Here is a 19067-nt window from a genome sequence, read left to right on the forward strand (position 1 = left end):
AAGACTTTGGGGAACGCGGGGTGGGTGGAAATTTGTGGATCCACGCAGATTCCGGAACTTTCCACCACAGAAATGTGGGGGAAATGTGTTTTTTTTGACAATTGTTTAGGTCTGCAAGGGATTCTGGGTAACAGACCCTGGTGGGAGGCAGTCAAGTCACCCCATCCTGGATTCCCCTGGGTGTCTAGTTTTCAAAAATGTATAGGTTTGCTAGGTTTCCCAAGGTGCCCGCAGAGCTAGGGTTCAAAAACTACAGCTAGACATTTTGCCAAAAAAGGGTCATTTTTCACTGCGAAATTGAGGTGTGACCACGTTGCGTTTTGCGCTGTTTCCTGTCGCGGGCACTAGGCCGACCCACACAAGTGAGGTACGGTTTTTCTCGTAAGACTTTGGGGAACGCTGGGTGGGTGGAAATTTGTGGATCCACGCAGATTTAGGAACTTTCCACGACAGAAATGTGGGGAAAATGTGTTTTTTTTTTACAATTGTTTAGGTTTGCAAGGGATTCTGGGTAACAGACCCTGGAGGGAGGCAGTCAAGTCACCCCATCTTGGATTCCCCAGGGTGTCTAGTTTTCAAAAATGTATAGGTTTGCTAGGTTTCCCAAGGTGCCCGCAGAGCTAGGGTTCAAAAACTACAGCTAGACATTTTGCCAAAAAAGGGTCATTTTTCACTGCGAAATTGAGGTGTGACCACGTTGTGTTTTGTGCCGTTTCCTGTCGCGGGCACTAGTCCAACCCACACGAGTGAGGTACCGTTTTTCTCGTAAGACTTTGGGGAATGTGGGGTGGGTGGAAATTTGTGGATCCACGCAGATTCCGGAACTTTCCATGACAGAAATGTGTGGAAAATGTTTTTTTTTTTACAATTTTTTAGGTTTGCAAGGGATTCTGGGTAACAGACCCTGGTGGGAGGCAGTCATGTCACCCCATCCTGGATTCCCCTGGGTGTCTAGTTTTCAAAAATGTATAGGTTTGCTAGGTTTCCCAAGGTGCCCACAGAGCTAGGGTTCAAAAACTACAGCTAGACATTTTGCCAAAAAAGGGTAATTTTTCACTACAAAATTGAGGTTTGACCACGTTGTGTTTTGCGCCGTTTCCTGTCGCGGGCACTAGTCCGACCCACACGAGTGAGGTACCGTTTTTTGCATAAGACTTTGGGGAACGTGGGGTGGGTGGAAATTTGTGGATCTACGCAGATTCCGGAACTTTCCACGACAGAAATGTGTGGAAAATGTGTTTTTTTTGACAATTTTTTAGGTTTGCAAGGGATTCTGGGTAACAGACCCTGGTGAGAGGCAGTCAAGTCACCACATACTGGATTCCCCTGGGTGTCTAGTTTTCAAAAATTTATAGGTTTGCTAGGTTTCCCAAGGTGCCCGCAGAGCTAGGGTTAAAAAACTAGAGCTTGGCACTTTGCCAATAAAAGGGAAAACTTTCACTGCGATATTGAGTTGTGACCACGTTGCGTTTTGCGCCGTTTCCTGTCGCGGGCACTATGCCTACCCACACAAGTGAGGTACCATTTTTATCGGGAGACTTAGGGTAAATCAGATTTGTAAAGGAGCTGTTATTATCTATTGACTTTCGATGCATTTCTGCCTTCCAAATGGAAGACATTGTGTAAAAAAATAAGTCATTCTAAAAAATGACTGATAATTCTCATGCTAGTATGAGTATTCCCAATTTCAGAAATGTGCAAATATCTACTGTTTCTAAACTCTATTTTTTGTTCCCATTTCAGAAATACATAGGTGTCTTTCATACCGATTTTTCCATGTACACATTTATACAGAATAATTACTATATACCCGGTACGTAATAAAAAACCATTGCAAGTTGCTGCTCAGTTTTTGGCTCTGGACTCGTCGGGTTCTTGGTGAACCTACAATTCCTATATATCCCCACAACCAGTAATGTCCAGCGGATGCAATGGTATATTGCTTTCAAAGAGCAGTCATAATTAGAAGAAGTTACAGGTGAAAACGTTGACACAAAAGGCTGGTTTTTTCAACTAATTTTCAATTTATCCTATATTTAACTGCTTGTTTCGATAAAAAAACCTTGATGGATCTACACAAATGACCCCTTGCTGAATTCAGAATTTTGTCTTCTTCTCGAAAATGTATAGCTTTCCAGGATCCATTATTGCTTTTGTACCCATTTCTGCCATTAACTGGAAGGAGGTCAAAATCACAAAAAATAGCAAAAATAGGCTATGTCCCAGAGAAATGCCAAAACTGTGTAAAAAATGTTGGGTTTCTGACAAAAGTCTGGTATCCCCGAAAACTGGGAAAATGGTGATTTCAACCCCACAAACCCTTTTGTGATAACATTTGCAGGGAAAAACCCAGATGCTTTCATTTGCAGCCCGTTTTTCCAATTTTTCCGAAAAAAAACAATATTTTGCTGTATTTTGGCTCATTTCTGTGACCCCTCCAGGGGAGTCCCCAAACCCTGAGTACCTTTAGAATCCCCATGATGTTGGAAGAAAAGGACGCAAATTTGGCGTGGATACCTAATGTGGTCAAAAAGTTACAGGGGCCTAAGCGCGCACTACCCCAAATAGCCAAAAAAAGGCTTGGCACAGGAGGGGGAAAAGGCCTGGCAGCGAAAGGGTTAAAAAGTGAAATAGAAGATAATGATAAGTGGATGGAATTTGCAACCTATTTGCTGGTAGAGGATTGTTTTGATTTGGGATCTGAGCAGCGTATTTGCAAATATTGTTATAAAAAATTAGATTAGAATAAAATGCCTGCTAGAGCAGTTCATAATAATCTAGAGTTGGTTGCTATTCCTCCAGAGCTGATAGATTTAAATACGTATGAGTCTATTCTCATTCAATGTGTTCACCCGTTTCAGGCTATTGTTCGTATGGAGCCTAAAACAGGTAAATTACCTCCATCAGAGTTGCAAAGAGGATTGAAAGGAAGAGTTGTGTATTTACCGTTAGACGTAAGGAAAAATATTGAAACTATTGGTGTAGACCACGCAGAAAATGAGCCACTAGTAATTCCAGTTAATGGTGTTCCTACTAAGAATAAGAAAATCTGGCAAGAGTTAGTGGATGTTAGAAAAGTGCAAAAGGCATCATTGTATCTGTTAAAAAATATTGAGTACTATAGAAATGTGTTTGTAGGAGAAGAAGAAATAGATTTAGCATAAGATACTGAAATATTAAGTGGACAAATTGAAAAAGTGGACATGTCCATATGTGAAGAAATCTATGAACCATACAGTGTACATCCACTTCATTCTAAAGAGGTGAAGGGGAATACGATTGAGTTGTTCCAAATGAAAAAAGCAACAGGAAGTCCCATGAGTGTATGGGAAGAGAGTTTGGAAGCTCGTTGTTTCCCGTAGTTGTTTACAACAGGAAAAGGTGGACGATATGATGAACGTCCTGTGCAGATTCCTGCATCTGAATATCGGACAACAAGATTATATGGAGATGATCCAAGATTTCGACAATGTATCCCTTATATGTTTCATCTTCTGTTTGAAAGTGACTTGTCTGGACTTTCATATGCAGTAAATCACATTTTAAAAACTGGAACGCATCTGCAAAATGTAAAGGCTAAGGATTTTATGGATAAAGTGCATCAGAGAGATGATCATTTAGAATCTCAGTTGATTAATCTGATGGCATGTCAGCGAGGGACTAATGAATATTGGTACCGTCGTCATGGAGAACTGAAATGTATGCTACGTAACTTAGGAACTCCTACATGGTTTGTTACACTAAGCTGTGCTGAGTATGCTTGGGATGATTTACTTGAATTTCTTCGAGAGGCAAATTGCAATATAAAAAATATTGAATACAAGACACCTGGAGAATTGTGCTCCTTGGATCCTGTTAATGTATGCAGATATTTCAATCATAGATTTAAAGCTATGATGTCTTTCATCTGCAATAAAAAGAATCCTCCTCTTGGAGAAGTTGTGGATTTCTTTTGGAGAAAGGAGTATCAAGCAAGAGGTGCTCCTCATATACATATGTTGTTATGGATCAAGGACGCCCCCAAATTTGGATGAGATTCAGATGAAACTGTTTTGTCTTTCATTGAAGATTATGCCACATGTGCTGTACCCAATAGCAAAGAACATAAAAACTTAAAACAACAAGTGTTACGATTCCAAAGCCATCGATGTGGAAAATACTGTCGACGAAAGTACAAGTCAAAGGATAAGTTCTATACCAAATGTCGTTTTGGTTTTCCACGTCCTGTATTATCCAAAGGAAGAGTGAACAGTTTTATGTCAGCTGTGCGACATACTATCACAAGAAAGTCTCCGAAAAATACCTACAACTTAAAAAGAAGTGAAGAATCAAAATACATAAATGACTACAATCCAGTTATTTTATCCATGTGGAATGCTAACTTGGATATTCAGTATGTTGCGGACAATTCCATTGCTGTCGCTCGGTATGTAACGTCCTACATTACTAAATCAGAAAAGATGGAATTGAAAGAAATGTGGAAATAGATTTCTCACGAGAAGACTCTAAGTAAGAAATTATACAGTTTCAGTTTGAAGATGTTATTGCATCGTGAAATTGGAGCATATGAATGTTCAGATCGGTTATCATCTGCAAGTCTATATTCAAAAAGTAGAAGAATCATTTGGGTGAGTCTAGGTCTTGCAGGAATGCGAAATCGGGTACTGAAATCTGTTCAAGAAATTGAATATTTACCAGAAAAAGAACCAGAAAGTACAGATATTTTGAAAACGAATATGTTGGACACATATTACCCGAACAGAAGTCATCATCTTGAGAGCATGTATCTCTATGAAGTGCTGCAAAACTACACTTTTAAACGGAATACTACAGAGAACATCAATGATGATAAATATGCAGTTATTGGTTCTGAAGGATGTCTGGTGAAACAGAGGAAAGGAAATGTAATTAATCACAGGAAACTGAGTTGTGACACTGCTGATAAAAGGGAATTTTACTATTTAGCCCTTTTGCAAATGTTCAAACCATGGCGTTCAGAACTGGAATTACTTGGAGATTTTCAGAGCTATGAAGATTCATATAATGCTTGTAAAGATAGCATACAATGCAGTGCTTTTGCAAATTATGTGAAAATGTTGAATGATGAAATTGATCAAGAAGCTACAATTGCAGCTGAGATTGCTAGAGACAGTTCTCAAGACAGTCAAAGTTCTGCTGCACTGAGTCAAGATCCACTAGGACAACCAATTGTTGAAAATGAAGCAGCAACTGCCATGAATGAGGTGGAAACAGCAATGTATCAAGCTCAAGAAGATGTCGTACAGTAAGGAAACTTGGAAGAACAATTAAATGTTGAACAGAAACAAATATATTAGCAAGTGAAAGAGCAGATTGACCATGGATTACTTCATGAAAAGAGAGTGTGCTCATGTACATCATTTCAACCTATCCGAATGTATGTGAGTGGTCAAGCTGGAACAGGAAAGAGTTTCTTAATTAAAGTAATTACAAGTTATCTGCAAAAAACAACTTAGTCGCATTTGTCTTGTGTTGTCACTACTCCAACTGGGTTGGCAGCACATAACATTAAAGGAATTACTTTACATCGTTTACTAATGCTACGAGTAGAGCATGAGAACAAATTGGAATACCACAAGCTATCTGGAGAAGCTTGTTGTGAAGTTTCAAGAGTCTTGAAGAAAATGAAACTTCTCATTATTGATGAGGTGAGCATGGTCTCTAACTTGATGCTTGCCTTTGTGCATTTAAGAATGCAACAAATTCTTAAAACAGAGTATGACGTGTTATTTGGAGGAAAACACGTCATAGTTTTTGGAGATCTATTGCAACTTACTACGGTAAAAGGACAACTGGTATTTAAAACACTTGCACATGAAGATACCAGAAAGTCTCTTGGTAGTGTTGGTAATGTGAACATTTGGACTAATTTTGAATACAAAGAACGGACAACAAATATGTGACAGGCAAATGATGCTGAATATGGAAGTATTCTTCAAGATATAAGAATTGGAATTCTTACAAAACATGGCAAACAAGCTTTGGAAAGTCAATTACTTTGCAATGTCTTTCCAAATGAAAATGTACTTCCTGCAAAAGTGTACATGAAAATTGCTGAAAATAAATCAGTGATCTGTTTAATGCCAACACTGTGAGAGTGTTCCATATTCAACGAAGAACTATTGAAACTGGAAAATGAAGAAATTATAAAAATGGAAGCAATCGATAAAATAGAGCATGAAGGAATTACTATTATTTTGACGGGAAAATTGAAAACAAAACTGGATTCTTTAGAAAAAAAAATATCTAAAACAGCTGGTTTACAAAAGACACTGTATGCGTGTGTAAACTGTCAGGTAATTTTAATGCGAAATTTGGATGTAGAAAAAGGGTTAGTTAATGGCGCAATGGGTAAAGTGGTAGATTTTGTTAATTATCAGAAAAAAGAAGGAATTGAATTTTTAAAAATTTAATTTGATCAGATTGAAGAAGTTAAAGAAATTGGTCGTTGTTCAGTTCGTTTTTTGCTTGTTAAAGATTTATATATCCGTAGGAAACAATTTCCATTTTCTCTGCATATGCAGTGACTATTCATAAATCTCAAGGATTAAATGTAGACAGTGCATTGGTGAACATTGGATCTACTGTATTTAAAGAGGGTATGGCATATGTTGCTTTGTCGCGAGTCAGAACATTATCTGGTTTGTTTTTGATTGATTTTGATGAGACAAAGGTTACTGCAGATGCAAACTGTGTAAAAGAGTATAATAGGTTAAGAAGGGTGTATGCTCCAAATTTAGGTCAATATCCTGTATTTGAAAAGCATGTGGTTGGTCGAAAAAGAAGGTTTGACAGTATCTGTTCTGAAGGTGTTGAGAAGGGAATAGCACAAGATAATGTTGTGATTGCAAGTAAAAAGAAATTGGACACTGTTGAAGAGATTGTTGGTTGATAGTTTGAAAATAGTTCAGGTGTCAACTGCTATGCTAATGTAGTGGTTAATGTTGTTTTTTATCTTTAAGGTTTGCAAGAACAAATTATGCAGAATCGGCAACAAAGATTTTGTTCTCTGTTGCATTCTGTTTTTAAAAATTGACAACAGACACAAGTAAAATACAATCTGTTTCAGATGTTCGTAATCTTTTGGATGTGTGTTCTGGTTCTACACAATTTTCCCAAAATATCCAACAAGATGCTCAGGAATTTTTAATGTATATGCTTACCATTTTTTAAAATGAAGGTGTAGAAATAGAAAATATTTTTGGCCTTTCTTACAAATGGGAACATTATTGTGAAAATTGCATGTATACATGTAGCTCCAATGTAGACACTGAGAGATTTCTGTATTTAACATTACCAGACTGTAAATCAGTGTCTTTCAATAAATTAGTTAAAGGTGCAAATCAAAACATGGAGTGTAGCCAATGTAAATCAGAAATGTTATCCACATTATTTTTAACAAAAAATGGCAAATACATAATTTTAATGATGCAACGTTGTACAGCTGACGGAAGAAAATTGGATACTTTAATAAAGCAATTTGTAGCAGCACAACTATCAATATCAGGAAGGACTTTTGTAGCAATTGCTATACTTTTCCATGATAGTCCTTTTACCACATCTGGACATTACACCGCCTATCTAAAATGTGACAAAGGCTGGACACTTTGTAATGATGCCCAGTTGGTTTTCAAACAACGTTTGCCTAGTGAATTACCAAATTCCTACCTAATATTTTTAAAGCCAAAGTTTTAGGAAGATAATTCACTCTCTGAGAAATGTATTATTATAATTTAATAGGACTACCATTGGACAATTTAGATAAAAAAGGAGTGCAAAAATACCAATTGGCCTCAAGGAAAGGTATATGTTTGAATTATGGACTTTTTGGTGGTCATTGATTCAGTGAATTTTTTAAAGCGGCAACATTTACAGTTTTTATAAGTTAAACTTATATAATTTTGTTAGCCGTAAGCACTTCATATATGTATGATATGTATTTTCTGGTATTTTACTGAGAATAGCATGTTGTTGTTTTTTTTAACAATCTTTCTGATTGTTTTTTTTTTGCCCACTGTTAAGTGATGAGTACGATTGAAATCACTTTTTCTAGTGAAATTCAATATATTCTGAGAACAGCAAAAAAGGCAAACAAATTACTTTGTGGAAATTATGCTGTGTTGTAAAAAATGTATTATTACATGTTATAACTATTTTTTTCTTTTCTTTCACAGATCCCAGATTTTAAAATAAGCAATTTACATCAATTTAGATTGCAAAGAAAATCAGAAAAAAATGTATACCAATTTTTGTTTCTATTACTGTGAAGGTAAGTTAAACTAAGTATCAATATGCAGATTTGAGAGATCTGCAAGAAGCTACAAAGTTTAAACACGTTTTTAAAAACACTCTGTTTATACCTATGTAGTTTTGAAATCTGACCGTAATCGGATATCATGTGACCTGCAAAAAAAGAGATTTGAGGGGTTCATAATATTTCCCATTGTACCTATTGAAGGACCGCAATAATTTCAATCATTCTTCTTTGAACATCTTTGCAGACAAAACTCTGTGCTTACCTTCTATCATTCGCAAGCAATTTTAAAAACAGAAATATGTCACTTTTTGTAACATAGTTATTGTGCAGGACACTCTTTCATATTTACAAAGAGAGGACAAAGGCACTCTGTGCTAGGGGTGGGCGGAATTTGCATAATCGCGTTACGCAAATCTCCGCGAAACGGTAAAAAATCCGCGAACATGCCGAAATTCCACGAACACGCGGAATTGCTTGTTCGCGATGCTTTTTTCCTGTTCACAGTTGCTGTTTGCGTGCTCGGGGAGAAATATCTTGCGAACACGCATTTTGAGAACGCGAACAAGAAAATTTTTTGCGAAGTCGCGGAAAGCAGAATTTTGGGCAATTTCGCGTTCTCCGCGGAACGCGAAATTACCGAAATGACGCAAATTCCGCGAGTGGAACGGAATTTGCCGCCCAGGCCTACTCTGTGCACTTTTTCTACTCCATGTAAATACAACCTCATCATACACACCACTTTGCGTTGAAAGGGTGTTCTATAAGTTTTGTTGTGCATGATTGCACTGAATACTCATTGAACAAGATACATCTCTAGATTTATCAGAAATCATAATTCTCAATATGTGTGTGAATGCTGCACCATTCTAAAATTGGTGTAGGAAAGCACAACAAGGAGAATTGTTTTCATTTCTCCACATTTTTATATCTTCAATGCATGCTACAATGCTCAGCATACATTGAAGGAGAAAAATGCCTTTACTGATTGTTTTTGTGCAGGAAGGTGTGTCTTCCTGCACAAAAACAAACAGCATATGACACAGATATCCTTGTACTATGGTGCAAGGGTGCCTGTGTCACCACATGGCTGCAGTTTAAGCAGCCGTGCAGAGAGAAGCATAGATTTGCAACATATTTATGTACATATGTTGCATCCCTGTGCTTCGGAAGTACTGGAAAAATTGGAATTGTGGATGGATGTCCAAATTTTGTGCTGAAGGGTGCACTCTTGACGTGCTCGGCTGTGATGAGTCGGAAGGAGCAGGAGCCATTCTCATCCTTCGGCATTCCTCCCGAGCAAGATTTACCGAATGAAGGGTCCTCAGGTGCTTCATCTTACTCACCGTTCCGCAAGAATATTTCTTATTTGCATCCCCACGAGACAGCACTCTCTGGCAGATCTTGCAAGTGACCAAGGTGGCATTGGACTTTGTTTGCCCCTCTGGATAAGTAAAAAATTTCCACACCACAGATGAAAAACGTGGTGTGCGTGGTGGTTCTTCCACAAAATCATCCTCAGATGTATGAGGAGATACAGGAGATGCCTGCTGCCCTGAAGCCATTGTATGTTCTGAAAAAAAGTTTGAGCTAAGTAAAAACTTAGTCAAAAAAAGCTTCTTCTCTGTAGAGATGCTCTTCTAAAGAAGGTCAAAGAAGAATGATTGAAATGGGTGGGGTCTTTCAACAGTTAAAACAGGAAGTGTAATGAACCAATCAAATCTCTTTTTTTGCAGGTCACATGGGATCCGCGCAGCCTGCGCTTACGCAGCACGCACCGAGCGCGCATCCACAAAATTGAATTTAAAAGGAATATAGCTAACTATAACGCCCCTGAAACCTATGGTTTTTTCAGTGAATTTCTAAGGTTTTTAAAATGCCAGTTCCTAACTATAACGCCCCTGAAACCTATGTTTTTTTCAGTGAATTTCTAAGGTTTTTAAAATGCCAATTCCTAACTATAACGCCCCTGAAACCTATGGTTTTTTCAGTGAATATATATATGTAGGGACAGTATTTAATCCATCTCCTGATGTAAGTTCCTTTATAGGGCCCAAGGGAACAGACCCTTTTAATACAGAAGTACATCTGATGTCACAGAGAAATTCCAGCCACTATAACCTGTGGACCCCAAATTCAATAAAGGATGACTGTTTAAACATGTTATCTTGAAATGTTGCGGGAATTAAGTCCAAACTCCTAGATCCAGAGTGGGGTACATTTATCGATACGCATCACATCATATTTCTCCAGGAAACATGGGCTATTAACCCAATACTTAGACCTGGTTTTCTGACCTTTAGCAAAAACGCAATCCCTTCCCTGGCAGTGCGCCCTTCAGGAGGACTCCTGATATGGTTAAGTCTAGATTTGTTCCCCGTAGTGAGATCTGTTCCTTCTAATTCCAGAGATCTACTCGCCCATGAAATTAAAATTACAACTCCAACAGGACAAAAACGTATATCCCTGGTGAATATATTTTTAGATCAGTCGCTCCAAATGTCTAATACCCTACAGCAAATAAAATTGATGACTCGATGGGACAGTTTAACAGGAAAGCTTTAAAAATCGTAGCAAGTGATATCAACACCCAAATTCCACCATTCGTAAGTTGTAATGCTCTAGAAGCCAACCATATGGCAGTTATAAAATGCCACGGACCCCTCTATATGACTATCAGAAAATATCAAAAGTAGGAACTCAAATCATAGATCTAATTATTGATCATGGTCTGAAAATCGCAAATGATTTAACAAAATCTGCCTGCTCGCCTTGTACAACTTTCAAAGGAGGCTTAAGTACCTCAAGAATCGACTAGGATTTATGGTTAGATCTATATGATAAGCATGTAGTCCCTTGATCCGATAGTGACCACCAGGCATTAAGTGCAACCTTCTCCATGGCCTCATTCAGAGACATTAAACTGGAACCCGTCATAACTAAGATTCCAATAGCTACGACCAATAATTGAAGAAATGTAAAAAACTGCAGCTTTTGAGATGAATGTAAAGCATATGACATTTTTATATAATCTGTTTGTGCAAAAACCCTCAAAGGTTGATTTTCCAAATATTCGTAATGTTAACTTTGTTTCTATACATTGCAAACTCATGGATTTAGTAACACTATGTTTTGTGAGGGAACAGAGGAGAGGTGATTCCCAAATAAACACCCCTCCTGGTATACTAAATCCTGTTGTTTAGAAAAATCCAATGCACTAAGAGCCATCAAAAAGGGCACAAGACCCAAAATCATCAAGGCAAGAAATCAATGTAAAACCATACTATCCATAGCTAGATTGGAATGGGAATAGGATCGATGGATGACAATTGCATGAGCCTTAGAGATGGGGGATCATAAAACCTTCTAGAATTAATAGCTGGTAATTTCCGCAGCGCCAATCATTTAGACCGAGTAATAAAACCTGGAATATGGGTCACCCATTTTAGTGGATTGGATGAGGGTATGGAGTAGCAGAAAAACAAACGTAACCAGCTTCCCTCTGGGAAGAGCGTGTGGGTATGTGGGAATCACAACCCACAAAGAAAACAGAGTAGCCCTACTTCACTTTACTTTAGTCGAAACTGACCGGGTATTAAAACAAATGAAAAAAGAAAAGGCGCCAGGAATGGATGGCATACCAGGTGATCTTTTCTTGTCCCAACAGGACATCTAGTCCCCATATTTGAATGCAGTATGTAATAGCGTTCTAAAAGGCAACCCAATTCCCCCCACATGGCATGAAGCAGTTATTGTACCAATATACAAAAAACGAGAAAGAAACAACACCTCTAACTGATGACCTATAAGTTTGCTGGAAAACACACAAAAGATTTTTTTGCAGGCAGGTGCTGTTTAAGCTCAATGAATGGATAGAACAGAATAACATTCTAGAAGACGCACAAGCAGGGTTCGGATCCAAGAGTCGCACCTTGGATCAGGTCCTCAGCTTCAAGGTGATAACTTGGAAATATGTCATCTTAAGGTGTGACCATCTATATGCCGCTTTCATTGAACTGAGAGCGGCATTTGACCTGGTTCCAATGGAAAGGCTATGGGAAGTTCTGGATGGGTATAGTATCCCCTTGGACTTATTAAGAATATTGAAAGTCCTCCATGCAAACCTATGCAAAGGTGAGATGGAACAGTGCTGGGGACTTGATGGACAGGATTGATATTAAGCAAGGGGTGAGACAAGGGTGTGTTCTTGCACCTACACTTTATAGCCTATATATCAATGGAGCAGTGAGATAGCTGAGGGAATGTAAACAGGATGCCCCTAAATTAGCAGGAGTGTCTACCCCGATCTTGATGTTCGAGGATGACACCCTTCTCATTTTGAGAACACCAATGGAGCTTCAATCAGAACTGAATGCCTTTGTTACTTTTTGTGAGGAAAGGGGTTTAGAGCTGGATCCAACCAAATCAAAATTCATGACCATAAATCCCCATAGAACATATAGAGGGAATGTGACAACAGAGGGGGTGCCCCTTGAAAAAGTCTCACACTTCGATTAATTAGGTGTCAGACTAGGTGATAACCAATCATGGGGAGCCCAGTTAGAAAAAAGCAAAGCCACCCTGCACCAGAAACCTCTGATATAGTGAGGAACTATAGGGCTGCCTCAGGGGGTGCAGTGTCCCCTGTTATTACTGTATAAAGGAGCCTCAATGGTAACATCTAAAACAGAGACCCTGACCAAAAGTGAAAACAAGTTTATCAGGGCTCATTTTAAACTCCTCCCAAGTTCGCCCATTACACCATTGAGATTAGACCTAGCCTTAAACATCTAATCTTTTAATTAAACCTTTGCTATACTGCATCAGACTGTGATCTACTCAAGAACTAGTAATATACAGGGAGTCTGTAAAGGATCTGCTGGCTCTTGACAAGGACCTGAGGACTCCCTGGCTGAAGGTAACAAAAGAAACAACTTGCAAAATAGGAATGTGTGAACTATGGACATCACCAGAGCTGATTGATAAAGCAGATGCACAGAAAGTAAAGGATCTGTATTAGGAGGAAATGTTGAAGTAAACATGGAGAGACTACCAGGAGAGTAGTGTAACTGGCCAGTTTCTGAACCATAAGCGAGTACCAAGTCAGGAGCCCTCTATGGATAGAATTCAACCCTTTCATTCTAAATGTTTTTAAGTACAATTGAGATGTGGCTTACTCCCTCTGAGAGTTTACACTTCGAAATGGTCCAGCACACCGCCTAACTCTACATTCTGTCCAAGCTGTCTAAACATTGATTAATCGGAGGAGCGTTTCTTGTTTTTCTGTCCCCTATATAAAATTGCACGTAAGAAATGGTTGATAGCATCATGCAAACTTATGACAGCAAGACATTATTGGGAAGCTGCAAGGCTATTGAGGAGTGACAATAGAGAACAATTAGCTTTTGCTGCTTGTATTGTGCTTGGAACCAAAGGAAGAAGGCCCCAGATAATTGTTCATTTTGATCACTGAACCGTTAGAAAAAAATGTATTAGGTTCATTCAGTGTTCTTAACTAGTATTGGGTCTTTTTAACTTTTTGTGGTCTTAGGGGCCCATTAGGATGGCGGGCGGACTTTAGTCTGCCCGCCAGCCTAGCGGTGCTGGGACCGTCCGCCAGTGGTGCTGCGGTCCCGCACCTGCAATTAGGATGCCACCGCGGCGGTGGCATCCTCCATTCCCAGCATTGAGGTGGGCGGTACTCACAGCACAGCCCGCCACAATGCTGGGAATGCACTGTGTGCATTGTCATGCACAAGGTGACAGGCACCGCATGGTGCCTGCCACCATGTCCATGACAATGCAAGGGGGTACCATAGGCACCATAGGTACCCCCCTGTGCACTCCCACCCCCCAAACACCCTGGGGGCCGACAACGGGCCCCCAAATCCAAAACTGCCTGCCTTTCCATTGCGGAGTCTCCGCCATGGAAAAGCAATTTCCCAACATCATCCTAATATGCAGGCACTGCCACCATATTCCTGGGCTACCCGTCCGCCGGGGTTCCCCACCATCGTAATTTGGCGGGGGAAAAGTCATGTGGGCGGAGGAGTTTAGCGGGCTTTTCGCCACCGCCATAGGCCTGCTATCGTAATGACCCCCTTACTGTCTGAATTAATTGATTATGAAATATTTTTTTGCAAACGTATAGAAGTTCTTATAGATTGTTACTTGCACTAGAGGTTTAATTTAGTTCATTCTAACAAAAAGCTGTACATATGTACTTATATGAACTTTTATTGGAATAACCAACCTTCAATTTTATTTGTTTTTAATCTGTGTCACAGGGAAGATTGTACGAAATTTGCTTATTTTCGTTTTTAATGTCTGTAAACTTTTTATGACCCGCTAGCTGAAATAAAAGTGAAATATGTATATATATATATGCACACGCAATCCGCTGCAATACTCCATTTTACAGGTTCTGAATAAAGGACGGTACGGACCCAAATATAGGTGCTGATTTGTTTATTTCTTCAAACCCGCACTGCCGCCATTAATGTCTGTAAACTTTTTATGACTTGCTAGCTGAAATAAAAGTGAAATATGTATATATGTGTGTGTATATATATATATATATATATATATATATATATATATTTTCACTGAAAAAACCATAGGTTTCAGGGGCGTTATAGTTAGCTGGACTTTTCACTCGTACAAAACCATTTAAATTCCCCCGTTATAGTTAGTTCAGCTAACTATAACTCGCGCGCCCGCAATGCACTGCTGATGACGTCACATATTACATCACTCATGACATGGTCAGTGACATCTCAAATGACATCACTGATGACATCACTCATGACATCATCCAGTGAATGTGTGTTTTTCTGAAAATTACATATGTTTTATATATGTATATATCAAGGTCGATGGAAGAATAAATGGGTATATAAGTGTCTAAATGGATGATTTGTTTTTTAAAAATTGATTGTATAACTGACTGATTAAGTGTATCTTAGTGAATACATGGCTTAGTGAGTAATGTTTAAATATGTAAATATCTGTATCAGTCTCTCAATTTGTGTATAAGTGGCTGCATGGGTTGGTGAGTAGCTATATGAGTGTCTATATAGGTTATTAGTTGGTTTTTTGAGTATCAGTATGAGTGTCTGAGTGTCTGTATGGTTTGGTGGGGGGTAATACGTAGTGCATAGGTGCATGAATGAGTGACTCACTGTTTGTATGTGTTGAAGACAGCATGTGTGCAGGACTGTATGGGTGGATGAGTGTGTGCATGGGTGTGTTAGTGAGTGAATGACTGTCTCAATAGTGTCTTTAGGAGTAAGTACATATGTTTTAAACTAGTATATGTGACTATTGGTGTATATAATTGAGTATATGTGAGAGTGAGAGATTGAAAGAGTTCCTGTATGAATAAGTATGTGTTTCTATAAGTGATTGTTTAAAAGACTAAGTATGTGTAACTTTCTGTAGAAGTAAGTGTGGTGGTGTGTGTATAACTGTATATGCAAGTAAATGGATGTTTGATTCTTTATTAGCATGAGTGACTATGTGTGTGAGTAACTCTATGGATGAGTGGCGTTGTGTAACAAGATGTATAGGTGTATGAGTACATATGATGAGTGAGTACATGTTAACTCAGGCCCCGTCCCCTCCCTTTCTCCACTGTGTAAACACGCCCTGTGGCCATTATTAGTTGGGAGATTAAGTTCATTTGAATCCTGAGGGTCCAACTAGCCCACTAGGTACCTCCAGTAAGCGCCACAGAGCTGCGTTGCAGAGAGGTGTAAAAAGTGGCACGGCCTGGACCACCTCTCTGCAACGCAGCTCACAGGCGCTTACTGGAAGCACCTGGTGGGCTAGTTAGCCCCCAGGGGCCCTCAGGATTGAAGGGGAATTATTTCCCAAACTTAAAACGCGCCATAGGGCGTGTTTGCACACATCACCTCAGGCCCCGTCCCCTCCCTTCCCCACTGTGTAAACACGCCCTGTGGCCATTTTTTTAAGGTGGGAGATTAAGTCCCCTTAAATCCTAAGGGTCCCTAGGGTCAAACTAGCCCACTAGGTACCTCCAGTAAGCGTCACAGAGCTGTTTTGCATAGAGGTGTAAAAAGGGGTGTGGCCTCAGAACACCTGTCTGCAACGCAGCTCCCTGGCGCATACTGGAGATACCTGTTGGGCTAGTTGGCCCTCAGGGACCCTCAGTATTGAAGGGGAATTAATTCCCCAACTTACAACTGGCCAGGGGGCGCGTTTGCAGAGTACTGCAAGGAGGGGGCGTGGCCTCCGGCGCGATGCCGGTCTTTTATTTATTTAATTTTTTTAAGCAGGAGGGCTGTGTGGCCCCCCTTCTTTTTCTAATTTACTGGCCCTGGGGACCCCATCCCCCAGGGCCTGCACCCTAATTTTTGTTTGTTGAAAAAAATAAATTTGGCCCTCTCAAGGCCTTAATCGGCCCCGGGGACCCCAACCCCAGGGTCATGACCTTTTTTTTAAAAAATTCTTTAGGAGGGGGCTGTGTTGCCCCCCTCCTCAGGCCACTTATGGCCCCGGGGACCCCATCCCCGGGGCCGGCCTTTGTTTTTTATTATTTAAAAAAAATATATATATTTATAGAAACACCTAGGACATGCTGGACAAACCGTATGTACCTATCACCATGACGATTTGCGTGATATTCATTAAAAGGCGACTATGCATAGAATGAATCCACATGGAATGTATTTACACCGCTAGTTAAGCTCTGACGTGTCTGACGTCCTACCGTGCCTAATCTCGGCACCCCCGCTGGTGGGTACTCTCCAAGTAGACACCCTTGTCGTTTATTTATACAAACATGGGTAGCTATTGACAGGCACATTTAATATACACACACACCAAGCCATTCAAAGGGGAATCGACAAAAATTCGACCAAACTATGCAAGAAATCCCCCTCATGGTTAATAAAACACACATCCACCGACGGATGTGTAATACTTTTTAATTTACTCTCTGGAAAGGAGACGAACCTCACTTGAGAGTCACAGCGCGCTCCTGGCTGAGCCCAATGCTATGTTACACCCACCAGTGCCCGCCAAATGCCTCACACCTCTGTGTTGTATTCTACCAGCTAGTGCGTATGCTATGACACTCTCTAGCCCATGTGCACTGTAACACCACCCCGTGAATATGTCATGCCACACTTGCCTTCGCACGGGTTATATTGCCCCATGTAACGTGCCTTCCTCGATGCCTATGTTATAACGCACAGCGCTATGCCATACATATTACAATCTGGGATCCATATCTTTGTCACTGTGCACATGCAACGTTACACTCCCCAGCACATATTTTATATTACCACTTTAGAGACTAGTTAGGTTACACAACACTGCCCTGTGCATATTACACTCCAAGGTGCATATCGCATAGCACGCGCTAGTGCCTGTGCTATCTCACGCTCTCCAATGAATCTGTCATTGCGCACAATGTTTTGCATATTATATTTCATGCCCCGGTTCATCTTATATCACAGCTTTTTGGTGCATAGTTTATACCATATACTATATCTAGTTTTCATTTTCATTCGTGCTCTCAGGACTATGTTCTATATAACACTGCGTCCACCTACCCTTTTCACGGGCATTACATTTTGCGATGGGGGGTGGAGGGTCAGGGGGTGTTTCTGCCAAGTGAGCCCGGAGTCACAGTCACAAACGTCCTCTTCTTTCTAAATAAAAGTGAGATTATGCTGCATACTTGTTCATATTTTAAGTAGTTTGCACAGACACACATTTTAAAAACAATAAAGTTCCTAATACCCACCTTATCTGAACAGTTAGCTTGCTGCCCCATCCTCCTCCTCCCTATCCTCTGTTGTCTGAATCCATGGACTAGCCTCCTCCCTCCTGCCATGCATGGTCTGATGTGCTGCTGCTGGAGCGGGTTATGCAAAATTTTTGTATACCCATCCCATTTTGCATGTCGTTTTATTAATTAGATTAATTAATTAATCATAATCATACTAATGGTTTGGAGTGATGTGGAAATAACTAATCAACATTATTAATGACCGAAATACACGTGGGATTTGCATCTGCATGGCCTAATTAATGACGTGAACTAAATTTCATACGCATATTAATGATAGATAATTAGAACATTGCATGATATATGTCGCTTTGGTGATGAAATTATGATTCGTGCTTTATTTAGTAAGTATAAACCGCATTGAGTGTTGCTTTTGGCTAGATAAATACACACACATATGGGTATTAGCGAGGGAATAACATTTAATTAGTCATTTCTATGTATTAATTACGTTTTTGTGTTTCTTTGCTTAAGTTGACTATTCTGCCCTATCAAATGATGGCTGCTTTTGGTGCCTAACCCAACTGCCGACGCTGAACCAGGCTTGAGTGAAGTGCGCCTGCGCTAAAAGATGAGCAACAATGGCCCTGTCTTGACCCCAGGCAAGCTGTACTTATCAAGGCCACTGGGAAAGGTGCCAGCGCTACAGACAAAAGGCTTTATTAAAGAACCGGAACCAGCAAGCATGCTGACAACATGGACTAAACCTTATGGGAACGGAGAGGTTGACCCCTGATCAGCCAATCAGAACAGTTTAAAACTCAATATTGTTACATTTTGCTATTGAAATTATTATAAAACCCATAGAATAGAGAGGTTGGAGGGTCGCTCCTTCGATTTCCTGATGATATGCTGATGAAGAGGACGGTGACACTGCAGGACAGCTGTTAGCCTGAATCTTTGACGGACTGAATTAATGCCCAAAATCCTGATGAACTTAACCTGCTAAATTGATGG

This window comes from Triturus cristatus, chromosome 3_1, assembly GCF_964204655.1.
Source record: "Triturus cristatus chromosome 3_1, aTriCri1.1, whole genome shotgun sequence".
In the NCBI taxonomy this organism is placed as follows: Eukaryota; Metazoa; Chordata; class Amphibia; order Caudata; family Salamandridae; genus Triturus; species Triturus cristatus.